The 12,827-nt window shown below is 41.7% G+C and overlaps 1 protein-coding gene across 11 annotated transcripts in view; it reads left to right on the forward strand.

The window, feature by feature from the left end:
- Positions 1-12,827, forward strand: part of LOC122685961 (histone-arginine methyltransferase CARM1-like) — a 266,015-nt gene that overhangs the window by 109,787 nt on the left and 143,401 nt on the right. For all 11 annotated transcript variants that reach the window (XR_006338580.1, XR_006338586.1, XR_006338584.1 and 8 more), the window contains one exon: positions 9,540-9,646. The gene's annotated coding sequence lies outside the window, so the exon portion shown is untranslated. The remainder of the gene's footprint in view (positions 1-9,539; positions 9,647-12,827) is intronic.

Here is a 12,827-nt window from a genome sequence, read left to right on the forward strand (position 1 = left end):
TCAGCATCTCATTTTTAACTAATCTGCTGGATAAGGTTGCGATCCAGTAGTGCAAACAGAATATCAGGAGCTCTGAACAGGGCCAGATACTCTTAAAAGAGTATGGATAGGAAGAAGCAGCTCGTTAACTGGGACGGTGTCAGAGATTCAGCATGTTCCAGGTCCAGAAATGTTAGATCAATTGCTTTGTAGTAGCCTTTCACAACAGCAGCCTGCTTTGGGAGCAAAAGCTGGGTTTAAGCTAGCCCTGGTTCAAAGATTTCTGAAGCCAAGAGACTTAATGTCTAGCTTTCGTGACTCTCCATCCTCCAGTTTGTCCCCTGAATTACGTGTATTTTCTCACTCCTATTTTATCAGTTTCAACTTAGTCTCTAATGGTTCAACATCTCTTTCATCAGTGATCAACTGTGTTTAATCTACTCTATTTTCCTCTGATAAAAGAGGCCCAGTTTTCTTTGTGTTTAGATAGGGCTGACTCGAGTCTGGTCAGTTGGCATTGATCCCTGACCATAGCAATTGATCCAGAGATGGGTCTTTAATTTAGCTTGGTTCAGTGAGACTCAGCCTGGGGCTTTTGTTGGAACGTTTTGGAAGGACAGGGCTTGCTGGGCTGGTGGCAGTGTTGTTCTGGAGATGATGACCATCATCTTGTCCTGTGGGAGGGGAAGCCCGCCTGAACAGAAAACTAAAATAGAGAAACACTGAGTGAGCATGAGATCCAGAGCGAGAGTGGGAGGGTCTTAAAATCATTCAAACTCCTGGATACAGTCATTCTTGAAAATTGAGTTTTAATCCTGGATTTTTCAGTTTCATGAGCCATAAAATTCCTATTTCCGTTCAACCTGGTTGAGTTTCCACCTCTTGCCAACAAGAGTTTTCACTGCTATCCTTTCCTTAGAATCCTGTTTGTACTTTGGCTCAGTCACCTATTCTTCTGTCCAAGGCTGACCCCTCATCCTTCTGCTTATTGGAAACCACACAGTTCTTCAATTTTGGTTTTTCCTTGCTGCTGGGTTGAGTGTCAGGACAAGTGTGCTAAGATCCCACAGGGATCAGGGAACTGGTTCAACATTCAAACAAATGAGCAAACTGTCTTTATTTTCGTAAATGGTGAAGCTCACTATTTCACTAGTGTTTAGGTCACTGCTGGTCATCTCTGAAAATATTTAATTGATTTTTAAGATGTGTGTGTAGATTGCCTCTGAAACTTGATGGGACTTGTGATCCAGTTGTTTTTGCGTAAGATTCTAAATGTTTAGCGATAACGACAAATATACCAAGTACTCCCAAATAGCCCTTCCCAGTGCTTTATACTAATGTTTTATTTGTACAAAATAATTTTAGTTGAGTGTTATATGGATTATGAATCATTCATTTAGTTGCTAATTGTAAAGCTTTGAGGGGAAAGCAAAACCAAATAATACATTTGATTTCTTTAAGAGAAGTTGATCTTTAAGAGAAGTTGATTGGCAATTGCTTGCAAGAAATACTAATGTATTTTTTTTAAGAGGCAACTTAAACAATTATTTATTTATTTATATTTGGCCACACTCCATGGCACGTGGGACCTTAGTTCCCCAACTGGGGATTGAACTCATACCCCTTGCATTGGAAGGAGGAGTCTTAACCACTAGAACACCAGAGAAGTCCTAACAAATTTATTTTAAAGAGGAGACAAAAGCACTGGCTTGAAGTTTGGAGACATTCTCCATTTTTCTAGTTTTCTCATGTGTGCAATGGAAACCTACTGTGTCTTATCATAATGCTATCTATGGTGGGCACTCCAAGAATCTACTTTATGTCTAATCACTTCCCAAAGGCTCTATCCTCTAATTACCCTCACCGGAGACTAGGTTTCAACTTATGATTTTAGGGGGACAAGCATTGTTTTTGGCAGTACTCATTGGAGATTCCAAAATAAGAGGCAGTGATAACCCATCGTGTCTTTTTCAGTTCTCCAGACTAGAGGGAGAGACTTTTGGTAGGAGAAGTAAAGAAATCTTTAAATCAGCAGGTAATTTTGCCTTTGGAAAATATTTTGGCAAGGAGTACAATTTTTTTCTTTTTTGGATGAAGGAGACTTTTGATCTGCAGGCATCATCTGTTTGAATGACATTAATTCTGTAGATCCAGGATGACTCCCAGAGGAGAGCAAAGAAAGGCCAGCTGTTGAGAACTCCCTTCAAAGGACACATTTATCTTCACTGTTTTTGAAGAGGATGGCCTGGTGGAACTGGCATTGCAACCACTCTGGCTGTAAACCATCATGTCTTATCATTTCTCACCACAGTACATGGATGTCATTTTCTCTATCATATAAATACTAACCAAGGACATGACAGTCTCATGCCTGAGTCATGATTCTCATTATTCTACTTTCTCAGGCTCGACTTAGGTTCTTTCTTGACAAACCATTACTTTCAGCTTTAGCATGTAGTGTACTCATGAATCAGTAAAGACTACTCAGACACAGCAATTTCCTTTTTGTTCTGTTATTGCTAAAAAAAACAGATTGAAGGGACCAATTTTTGTTTTCTTGCCTCCCTTAAAAAGCTGCTGTTTTCAAGTGATACTGTCTATGGTACTTGCCACACAAAGTTTGTTTACCAAGATGCTAACATCTTTCTGTGCCAGGAGTGGGTAATACCTGCCTGACAACCTCAGCTGTTCTGGACACATGTCCCAAAATTATACTGGAAAATCCCAAACTGACAATATGATAACCATGGTATACATTTTTTTTTTTTTTAAAGAAAAGTCCAACTGCAGACTTCTTGCAGAGCTGCCTGTGGACTATCTTGAATAATTTGCAAATAGCGCATCCTGATTCTCTGTGGTCAGTCAGCTCAAATTTGCAAAATTAAGGTCTTTTTACCAGGAAGGAAGTAAAAGATACCTATTTTCAAAAAGGGGGACACAACTGACCATCTGCTTCCATTCAGTTCTGCTTCTCCTGGTTTCATAGTCCTTAGAATCAAGGATTTATTTTCTCCTATTTATTCCCTTATCAGAGATGTGTGAACTTAACTATTTGGATCTGGTTGTTCTAGCTTACTTAGAGTGAAAGTTTAATTAGTCCAAAAGTTCTAGGTAGCTATCACTGGCAGAACTAAATTATCTTTGGTCTATGGTGCATTTTAAGTCAAAATCTGTTCACCATCTGAACTCCTAAATGTCAATTACTATTTTTCTTCTTTTTATAATGAAGAGGAACATATTAATAATATTTTCATAAGAAAATATCCATACCTTCTTTGGTTTTGCTCCCAAAGTTAGATAAATGCAAGCTGAATTTCAGGACATTTCCTGTATAGATATACTCTATACAGAGTGAGTATAGTTTTCAGAGAAAGGCATAGTGAGTTTTCAGAGAAAGGCATAGCAGTCTCAAGTGTAGGTGGGAAGTGATTGGATCAAAAGAGTGGAGCCCTTATGAATGAGGCTAGTGTCCTTTAAAAGAGATCCCAGAGAGGTCCTTTGCCTCTACTGCCGGGTGAGGACACAGATAGAAGTCTGTAGTCAGCAGCTCAGAAGAGAACCCTCACCAGAATCTAACCATGCTGGCATCCTGATCTCAGACATTCAGCCTCCACAACTGTGAGAAACCAATTTCCCTTGTTGAGAAGTCCCCCTGTCTGTGGTTCTCTATTATAGCAGCCCAGACGGACTAAGACTGTGTCTCTAGTGGCTAAGAGTCCTTTCTTCTAGAGGCTGAGGGAAGGGGAGAAATCAGCAATTAAATTTCTTTTCCTTTTTAAAAATATGATGGTTCTTTTTTCTATCTTTATACATCATGTGGAAACACAGTGTTGACAAAAAATTTAGTCACAACCTTAAAGTGGAGAGTTATTTTACTTGGTGAGAATGTTAAGGACCCCAAGCCCCAGAGATATGTTCTCAGTAACTTGGAGAAAACTGTTCCAAGGATAGGGGAAGGGGAGCCAGACTATGTAGTAGTTTGTAACAAAGTGGGCAGGCAGTCTGAACATCAAAGATTATTGTGAGGTAAGGAAAATCAGGTACCAAGTAACGTTCTTCTGTGTATGGAAAGATGTAAGCCTGACATTTATTTACATACATTTGTTTAACCATTAAATAGCCATAAAAGTAAGGGTAACTTGTGAAAAGAACATTCTCCTGGCAACCGTTGTGACAGAACTCATAATAGTGAATGATGTTGATTCCTGGACTTGCCGAGGATTGGCTTCTAATTTCCTAAAATCCCATAAACACATCTCAAACTTGTCAAACTAGAGACCCTGGTTTTTGGTTTGTCACATATGGTCTCTGTGCCAGGATTACAGGGTTGTGATTATAGTGTGTAATGTAGTGAGATTGGATTTTTTAAAAATAGCAAACACAGACTTGATACACCTGAATTAGTATTGATTTTAGAAGGCTGGATGTGCATTGCCTGAATGTTGGTCGTAACACAAAACTTCACTGGAGTTTCTCCTTCACTTTGTCCTTTGGAGACAATTGGTGAGGTATAGGAGCAGACTCTCCTTGTTACTTTATAATCAAAATCTTGCTTTTAAACCCAAAGTGGTACTTTGCAATTTGCCATACATTCTCTTCACTAAGAAATTCCAGATGTTCAAGCTGGATTTAAAAAAGGCAGAGGAACCAGAGATCAAATTGCCAGCATCCATTGGATCATAGAAAAAGCAAGAGAATTCCAGAAAAACCTCTGCTTCTGCTTCACTGAAATGCTAAAGCCTTTGACTGTGTGGATCACAGCAAACTGTGGACAATTCTTAAAGACATGGAAACACCAGACCACCTTACCTGCCTCCTGAGAAATCTGTATGCAGGTAAAGAAGCAACGCTTAGAACCAGACATGGAACAGCAAACTGGATCAAGATTAGGGACGTGTACATCAAGGCTCTGTAGATTGTCACCCTGCTTATTTAACTTTTATGCAGAGTACATTATCTGAAATGCCAGACTGGATGAAGCACAAGCTGGAATCAAGATTGCCAGGAGAAATATCAATAACCTCAGAAATGCAGATGACACCACCCTATGGCAGAAAGTGAAGAGGAACTAAAGAGCCCCTTGATGAAAGTGAAAGAGGAGAGTGGAAAAGCTGGCTTAAAACTCAACATTCAGTAAACCAAGATCATGTCATCCAGTCCCATCACTTCATGGCAAATAGATGGGGAAACAATGGAAACAGTGACACTTTATTTTCTTGGGCTCCAAAATCACTACAGATGGTGACTTCAGTCTTGAAATTAAAATGACGCATGCGCCTTGGAAGAAAAGCTATGACCAACCTAGACAGCATGTTAAAAAGCAGAGACATTATTTTGCCAACAAAGGTCCATCTAGTCAAAACTGTGGTTTTTCCAGTAGTCAGGATGAGATGGTTGGATGGCATCACTGACTTGATGGACATGAGTTTGAGCAAGCTCCTGGGGGTTGGTGACGGACAGGGAAGCCTGGCATGCTGCGGTCCATGGGGTCACAAAGAGTCGGACACAACTGAGCAACTGAACTGAACTGTATGGATGTGAGAGTTGGACCATAAAGAAAGCTGAGCACTGAAGAACTGAAGCTTTTGAACTGCGGTGTTGGAGAAGACTCTTGAGAGTCCCTTGGACTGCAGGGAGATCCAATCAGTCCATCCTAAAGAAGATCAGTGCTGGGCATTCACTAGAAGGACTGGTGCTGAAACTGAAGCTCCAGTACTTTGGCCACCTGATGCAAAGAACTGACTCATTGGAAAAGACCCTGATGCTGGGAAAGATTGAAGGCGGGAGGAGAAGGGGACGACAGAGGATGAGATAGTTGGATGGCATCACCAACTGGATGGACGTGAGTTTGAGCAAGCTACAGGGACATGACTGTGCGACTGAACTGACTGACTTCTGACTGTATGTTGTTGTTTTTCAGTTGCTCAGTCATGTCCAACTCTTTGCGTCTCCATGGACTGTAGCATGCCAGGCTTCCCTGGCTTCCTAGAAGGAAGCCATCTCTTAGAGCTTGCTTAAACTCATGTCCATCGAGTCAGTGATGCCATCCAACCATCTCGTCCTATGTTATCCCCTTCTTCTCCTGCCTTCAATCTTTCCCAGTATCAGGATCTTTGCTAAGGAGTCAACTCTTCGCATCAGGTGGTGAAAGTGTTGGAGCTTCAGCTTCAGCTTCAGCATCAGTCCTTCCAATGAATATTCAGAGTTGATTTCCTTTAAGATGGACTGGTTGGATCTCCTTGCAGTCCAAGGGACTCTCAGGAGTCTTCTCCAATACCACAGTTCAAAATCATCAATTCTTCAGTGTTCATCCTTCTTTAGAACTGACTGTATGAGAGTTCAAATTTCCACCAAAGGATGGGGGCTTGCAACTGTAGAGAATATTCAAAAGACTATTTATTGGACAAATGAATTTACCATAGGCTTTGAAAGAATCTGCCTACAATGCAGAGACCCAGGTTCTATCCTTGGTCAGGAAGATCCTCTGGAGAAGGGAATGGCAAACCACTCCTGTATTCTTGCCTGGGGAATCCCATGGAAAAAAGAGCCTGGAGGGCTACAGTTCATGGGGTCACAAAGAGTCGGAGATGACTGAGTGACTAACACTACTACACTACTTGAAAGCCCCAAAACTGAGATGTCCAGGACTCAAAGAACTCACAGATGGTTGACACAAACACTGCTGGCAGTCTCTGAGCACTCAGAGGGAATTGGAGAAGGCCCAGGAGACCAGAGCTGGGTGAATAGTATCCAGTATCATCTTTGTTTTTTCAGGGTGTACCGGAATGTTATTGTATTTTGTGCATGTATGCTAAGTTGCTTCAATCCTGTCTGACTCTTTGGGACCCTCTGGAACGTAGCCCACTAGGCTCCTCCATGGGACGATTCTGTCAAGGGGATTCTCAGTGGGATTTTCTGTCAGTGGGAGTGGATTGCCATGCCTTCCCCCAGGGGATCCTCCTGACCCAGGAACCACACCTGCATCTCTTGGTCTCCTGCATTGGCAGGCAGGTTCTTTTACCACAAGTGCCACTGGAAAAGCCCTGTTATTATATTTTATTTTACTTTATTGTTAATTTTTTTTTTTGCTGAGAACATCTAAGTTCTCTGTTACAAAATTTCAATTGTTTAATACATGTTAACAACTATAGTTACCATGCTATATGCCAGATCCTCAGGCCTCATCCATTCTATAGTTGAAAGTTTGTACCCCTTTACCAATGTTTACCTATTTTCCCACCCCTTAGCTCCTGGTAACTACCTTTCTGCCCTCTGTTTCTGTAAGTTTGACTTTTTAAAAAGAGGTTCCTGGGACTTCCCTGATGGTCCTGTGGTTATAACTTATCTTTCCAGTGCAGGGGATTCCTGTTCAATTCCTGATTAGGGAGCTAAGATTCCATATGCTTTGTGGCCAAAAAAAAAAAAAAAAACCAAAACATAAAACAGAAGCAATATTATAACAAATTCAATAAAGATTTTTAAAATGGTCCACATTTTAAAAAAAGTTTCCATATATAAATAATATAATATTTGTTTTCCTCCATCTGATGGTTTAGTCACTAAGTTGCGTCCGACTCTTGTGACCCATAGACTGTAGCCTGCCAGGCTCCTCTGTCCATAGCATTTTCCAGGCAAGAACACTGGAGTGGGTTGCTGTTTCCTTCTCCAGGGGATCTTCTTGACCCAGGGATTGAACCCAGGTCTTCTGCACTGCAGGCAGTTTCTTTACCAACTGAGCTACCAGGGAAGTCCCTTCCTCTATCTAGTTTATTTCATTTAGCATAGTGCCATCGAAGTCCATCCATGTTGCTTCTAAGAGGCAAGATTTCCTTCTTTCTTGTGGCTGAATGATATTCCATTGAATGAATATATATGTTATATAATATATATCACATCTTCTTAAAATCTGTTCATCTGTTGACAGATGAAATAGTTTCACCAAATTCATTCATCATCTCCCCAAATTTATTGAACTCACATTTTGACCTATTATTGGGTGGCTGCTGTTTTTCTAAAGACTAGAGATTATAATAATAAAGCTTGACCCACCTCCCTAAACCATGCCCTAAAAGAGATTGATATAGATAGAGAGATGGACAGTTCAAAAATTGAGGAATTCAGTAAAATATGAAATAAAATGGTAAGCTGAGAGCCTGAGATGAGAACACACGTTCTTCTCCCTGGCTGCACATAAAAACTAAGTGGACGCTATTGAGAAAAATAGAGATGCCTTGTCCCCACACCAGAGCATTGAATTTCCAAGTATAGGATGAGGGTCCAGCATGTATATTAAAAAAAAAAAAAAAAAAAAAAACCTTCCTAGGTGATTCTGATCTGTAGCCAAGTGTTGAGGCCCAGTGTGTTTACAGCAGTTCATTCTGCCTATGGGTGTTACAGAACACAGCAATGAAGAAATGCTTGTTGAACTGAGTCTTGGATGATGAATAGTAGTTTGAGGTCAGAAGGTACTCTAAGCAGAAGAGATGGGGGTTTCAAAATCAAGAAGCCAGGCCAGGCCCAGGTTGACGTGGGAATGTGCAAGTGCTCCAGCATGGCTGCCTTGTGTGTCTTGTATGTGTATGTCTTGTATGTGCAGAAAGGGGGTGTGGAGGGCATGTGCATGGGGCGGACAGAACGTGAGGGACTGGAGCTCATGGTGAATCCGGACTGGATGAGCATTAGGGATCTGATGTGGGCTGGAAGGAGTGACCTGCTCACAGCACCAGAAGTGGAGAGGGGCAAGACCACAGGCAGCAAGCCCCACTGGGAAGGACTTTGAGAGACATTTCTAAGGCAGAAGTCACAGAATTCGACAACTGTGCATACTGTGTTGTCTATCACTTCTGGTATTTTTTGAACTTTCACTTCTATTTTTTTTTTCTCAAATAATAAAAGCATTCCCTTATATATTCACATATCCCCAGTTACTTTACCCTTTCCCTGTACAGTTAGAGAATACTAAATGTGGGGGAAAAAACTGTCACTATGATAATAGAATGAGGTTGAAAGTGAAAGTGGTAGTCGCTAAGTCGTGTCCGACTCTTTGCGATCCCCATGGACTATAGCCCACCAGGCTCCTCTGTCCGTGGGATTTCCCAGGCAAGAATACTGGGGTGGGTAATCATTCCCTTCTCCAGGGGATCTTCCTGACCCAGGGATTGAACCCAGTATATATTTACTTATATGTGTCTATAGTTTGTATTCACATATACATTTTTTTTTTCTTACCATCAACAATTGCCTTCCCCAGTGCACTACTGAGGATAAGCCTGTGAGCCCTGTTAGCATAGTACCAGGAGAATTCGGTGAGCCCAAACTCCCCGTGTTCCATTCCACTCTCGTACTTGACATTTCTGAATGCAGATATGTCTGACAAGTGTAAATAAGGGTCTCACAGCTCGGAGTAGTACCCATTCCCACCTTGCCATTCCTTATCACCCATGTGTTCTGGGGTGAACGTGCTGTTTTAATCTTTTAATATTTTCTCAGTTGGAATTTTTTGAAGGGTAATGCTATGGTTTACAAGGTGTAGAAATATATCTTCTCTCTTCTCCTTGCAGAGTTCCGTGCATTTTCAAATACCTTGAGAAGATACCAGTGTGAGAAAGAGGAACACTCAGTGTTCAGCCAGCGGACAGAAGAGGTGTCGGCCGCACAGTACTTCCAGGTCAGGGAAGTGGCCCCTGGCAGAACTGTGTCATTTCAAAGTGACACACACCGGGGTAGGGTGGTGGGTAGAGAAGAGAGTGAAGTGGTTTTTAACGTATGGTCCTCTGAGAGCAGGAACATTCCCTCATCTGGTGAACATATTTCATGAGGTTGTGGTGATGTAATTTGATTAGAGGATATAAGTGAAGCACTTAGCGTGGTGCCCGGCACGTGGCATACTCTCCAAAATGGTGACCATTACAGTCATGATATTTACTACTGACTCAGTTCTTGTGGACTTACATGCACCACACCACCTAGCCGGCTTGCTTCCTCAGATTACTACCATCAGTGCCTTCTGCCGCATCCCCACCCTCGCCTGGGATTTCTATCCAAGACTTTGCTTTCTCTCTGGGCTGATGGGACTCTTCAGGGCCATCCCTTTTGGCCTTTGCCCCTTTCTCTCTCACTTCTCTCTTTAATTCTTTTTTCATTGGATTCAGTCTTAGTTGCAGCATGCAGGATCTTCATTGCTACCTGTAGGAGCCATTATTGCAGCACATGGACTCTGTAGTTGTGGCATGTGGGCTCAGTAATTGCGGCATGTGGGCTTAGTTGCTCTGTGGCATATGGGATCTGAGTTTTCCTTCCAGGGATCAAACCGATGTGCCCTGCCTTGCAAGGCAAATTCTTAACCACTGGACCACCAGGGAAGTCCCCTGTGTTTCTCATGACTAATCTGATCACAGGGACCACAGCCTTGTCTAACTGAATGAAACTATGAGCCATGCTGTGTAGGGCCACCCAAGATGGACAGGTCATGGTGGAGACTTCTGACAATACATGCTCCACTGGAGAAGGGAACGGCAAACACTTCAGTATTCTTGCCTTGAGAACCCCATGAACAGTATGAAAAGGCAAAAAGACAGGACACTGAAACATAAACTCCCCAGGTCAGTAGATCTCCAATATGCTACTGGAGATCAATGGAGAACTAACTCCAGAAAGAGTGAAGAGACAGAGCCAAAGCAAAAACAATACCCAGTTGTGGATGTGACTGGTGATGAAAGTGAAGTCTGATGCTGTAAAGAGCAATATTGCATAGGAATCTGGAATGTTAGGTCCATGAATCAAGGCAAACTGAAAGTGGTCAAACAGGAGATGGCACGAGTGAACACTGACATTTTAGGAATCAACAAACTAAAATGGACTAGAATGGGTGAATTTAACTCAGATGACCATTATATCTACTACTGTGGGCAAGAATCCCTTAGAAGAAATGGAGTAGCCATCATAGTCAACAAAAGAGTCTGAAATGCAGTACTTGGATGCAATCTCAAAAATGACAGAATGATCTCTGTTCATTTCCAAGGCAAACCATTCAATATCACAGTAATCCAAGTCTATGCCCCGACCAGTAATGCTGAAGAAGCTGAAGTAGAATGGTTCTATGAAGACCTATAAGACCTTCTAGAACTAACACTGAAAAAAGATGTCGTTTTCATTATAGGGGACTGGAATGCAAAAGTAGGAAGTCAAGAAACACCTGGAGTAACAGGCAAATGTGGCCTTGGAGTACAGAATGAAGCTGGGCAAAAACTAATAGAGTTTTGCTAAGAGAACGTACTTGTCATAGCAAACACTCTCTTCCAACAACACAAAAGACTTTACACATGGACATCACCAGATGGTCAATACCAAAATCAGATTGATTATATTCTTTGGAGCCAAAGATGGAGAAGCTCTATACAGTCAGCAAAACCAAGACCAAGAACTGACTGTGTCTCAGGTCATGAGCTCCTTATTGCCGAATTCAGACTTAAATTGAAGTAAGTAGGGAAAACCACTAGATCATTCAGGTATGACTTAATCAAATCCCTTACGATTATACAGTGAAACTGAGAAATAGATTCAAGGGATTAGATCTGATAGAGTGCCTGAAGAACCATGGATGAAGGTTCATGACATTGTACAGGAGATAGGGATCACAACCATCCCCAAGAAAAAGAAATGCAAAAAAGCAAAATGGCTGTCTGAGGAGGCCTTACAAATAGCTGTGAAAAGAAGAGAAGCAAAAGGAAAAGGAGAAAAGGAAAGATGTGCCCATTTGAATGCAGAGTTCAAAGAATAGCAAGGAGAGATAAGAAAACCTTCCTCAGCGATCAATGCAGAGAAATAAAGGAAAATAGAATGGGAAAGACTAGAGATCTCTTCAGGAAAATTAGAGATCCCAAGGGAACATTTCATGCAAAGATGGGCTCAATAAAGGACAGAAATGGTAGGGATCTAACAGAAACAGAAGATACTGAGAAGTGGCAAGAATACACAGAAGAACTGTACAGAAAAGATCTTCACGACCCAGATGATCACTGTGGTGCGATCACTCACCTGGAGCCAGACATCCCGAAATGCAAAGTCAAGTGGGCCTTAGGAAACATCACTACAAACACCGCTAGTGGAGGTGATGGAATTCCAGTTGAGCTATTTCAAATCCTAAAAGATGATGCTATGAAAGTGCTGCACTCAATATGCCAGCAAATTTGGAAAACTCAGCACTGGCCACAGGACTGGAAAAGGTCAGTTTTCATTACAATCCCAAAGAAAGGCAATCCCAAAGAATGCTCAAACTATTGCACAATTGCACTCATCTCACACGCTAGTAAAGTAATGCTCAAAATTCTCCAAGCCAGGCTTCAACAATATGTAAACAGTGAACTTCCAGGTGTTCAAGTTGAATTTAGAACAGGGAGAGGAACCAGAGATCAAATTGCCAACATCCGCTGGATCATAGAAAAAGCAAGAGAGTTCCAGAAAAACATATACTTCTGCTTTATTGACTGTTCCAAAGCCTTTGACTGTGTGGATCACAACAAACTGTGGAAAATTCTTCAAGAGATGGGCATACCAGACCACCTGACCTGCCTCCTGAGAAATCTGTATGCAGGTCAAGAAGCAACAGTTAGAACTGGACATGGAACAACAGACTGGTTCCAAATCAGGAAAGGAGTACATCAAGGCTGTATATTGTCACCCTGTTTTTTTAACTTATATACAGAGTACATCCTGAGAAATGCTGGCTGGATGAAGCATAAGCTGGAATCAAGATTTCCAGGAGAAATATCAATAATCTCAGACATGCAGATGACATCACTGTTATGGCAGAAAGCGAAGAAGAACTAAAGAGCCTCTTGATGAAAGTG

This window comes from Cervus elaphus, chromosome 29 (assembly GCF_910594005.1).
Source record: "Cervus elaphus chromosome 29, mCerEla1.1, whole genome shotgun sequence".
Classification (NCBI taxonomy): domain Eukaryota; kingdom Metazoa; phylum Chordata; class Mammalia; order Artiodactyla; family Cervidae; genus Cervus; species Cervus elaphus.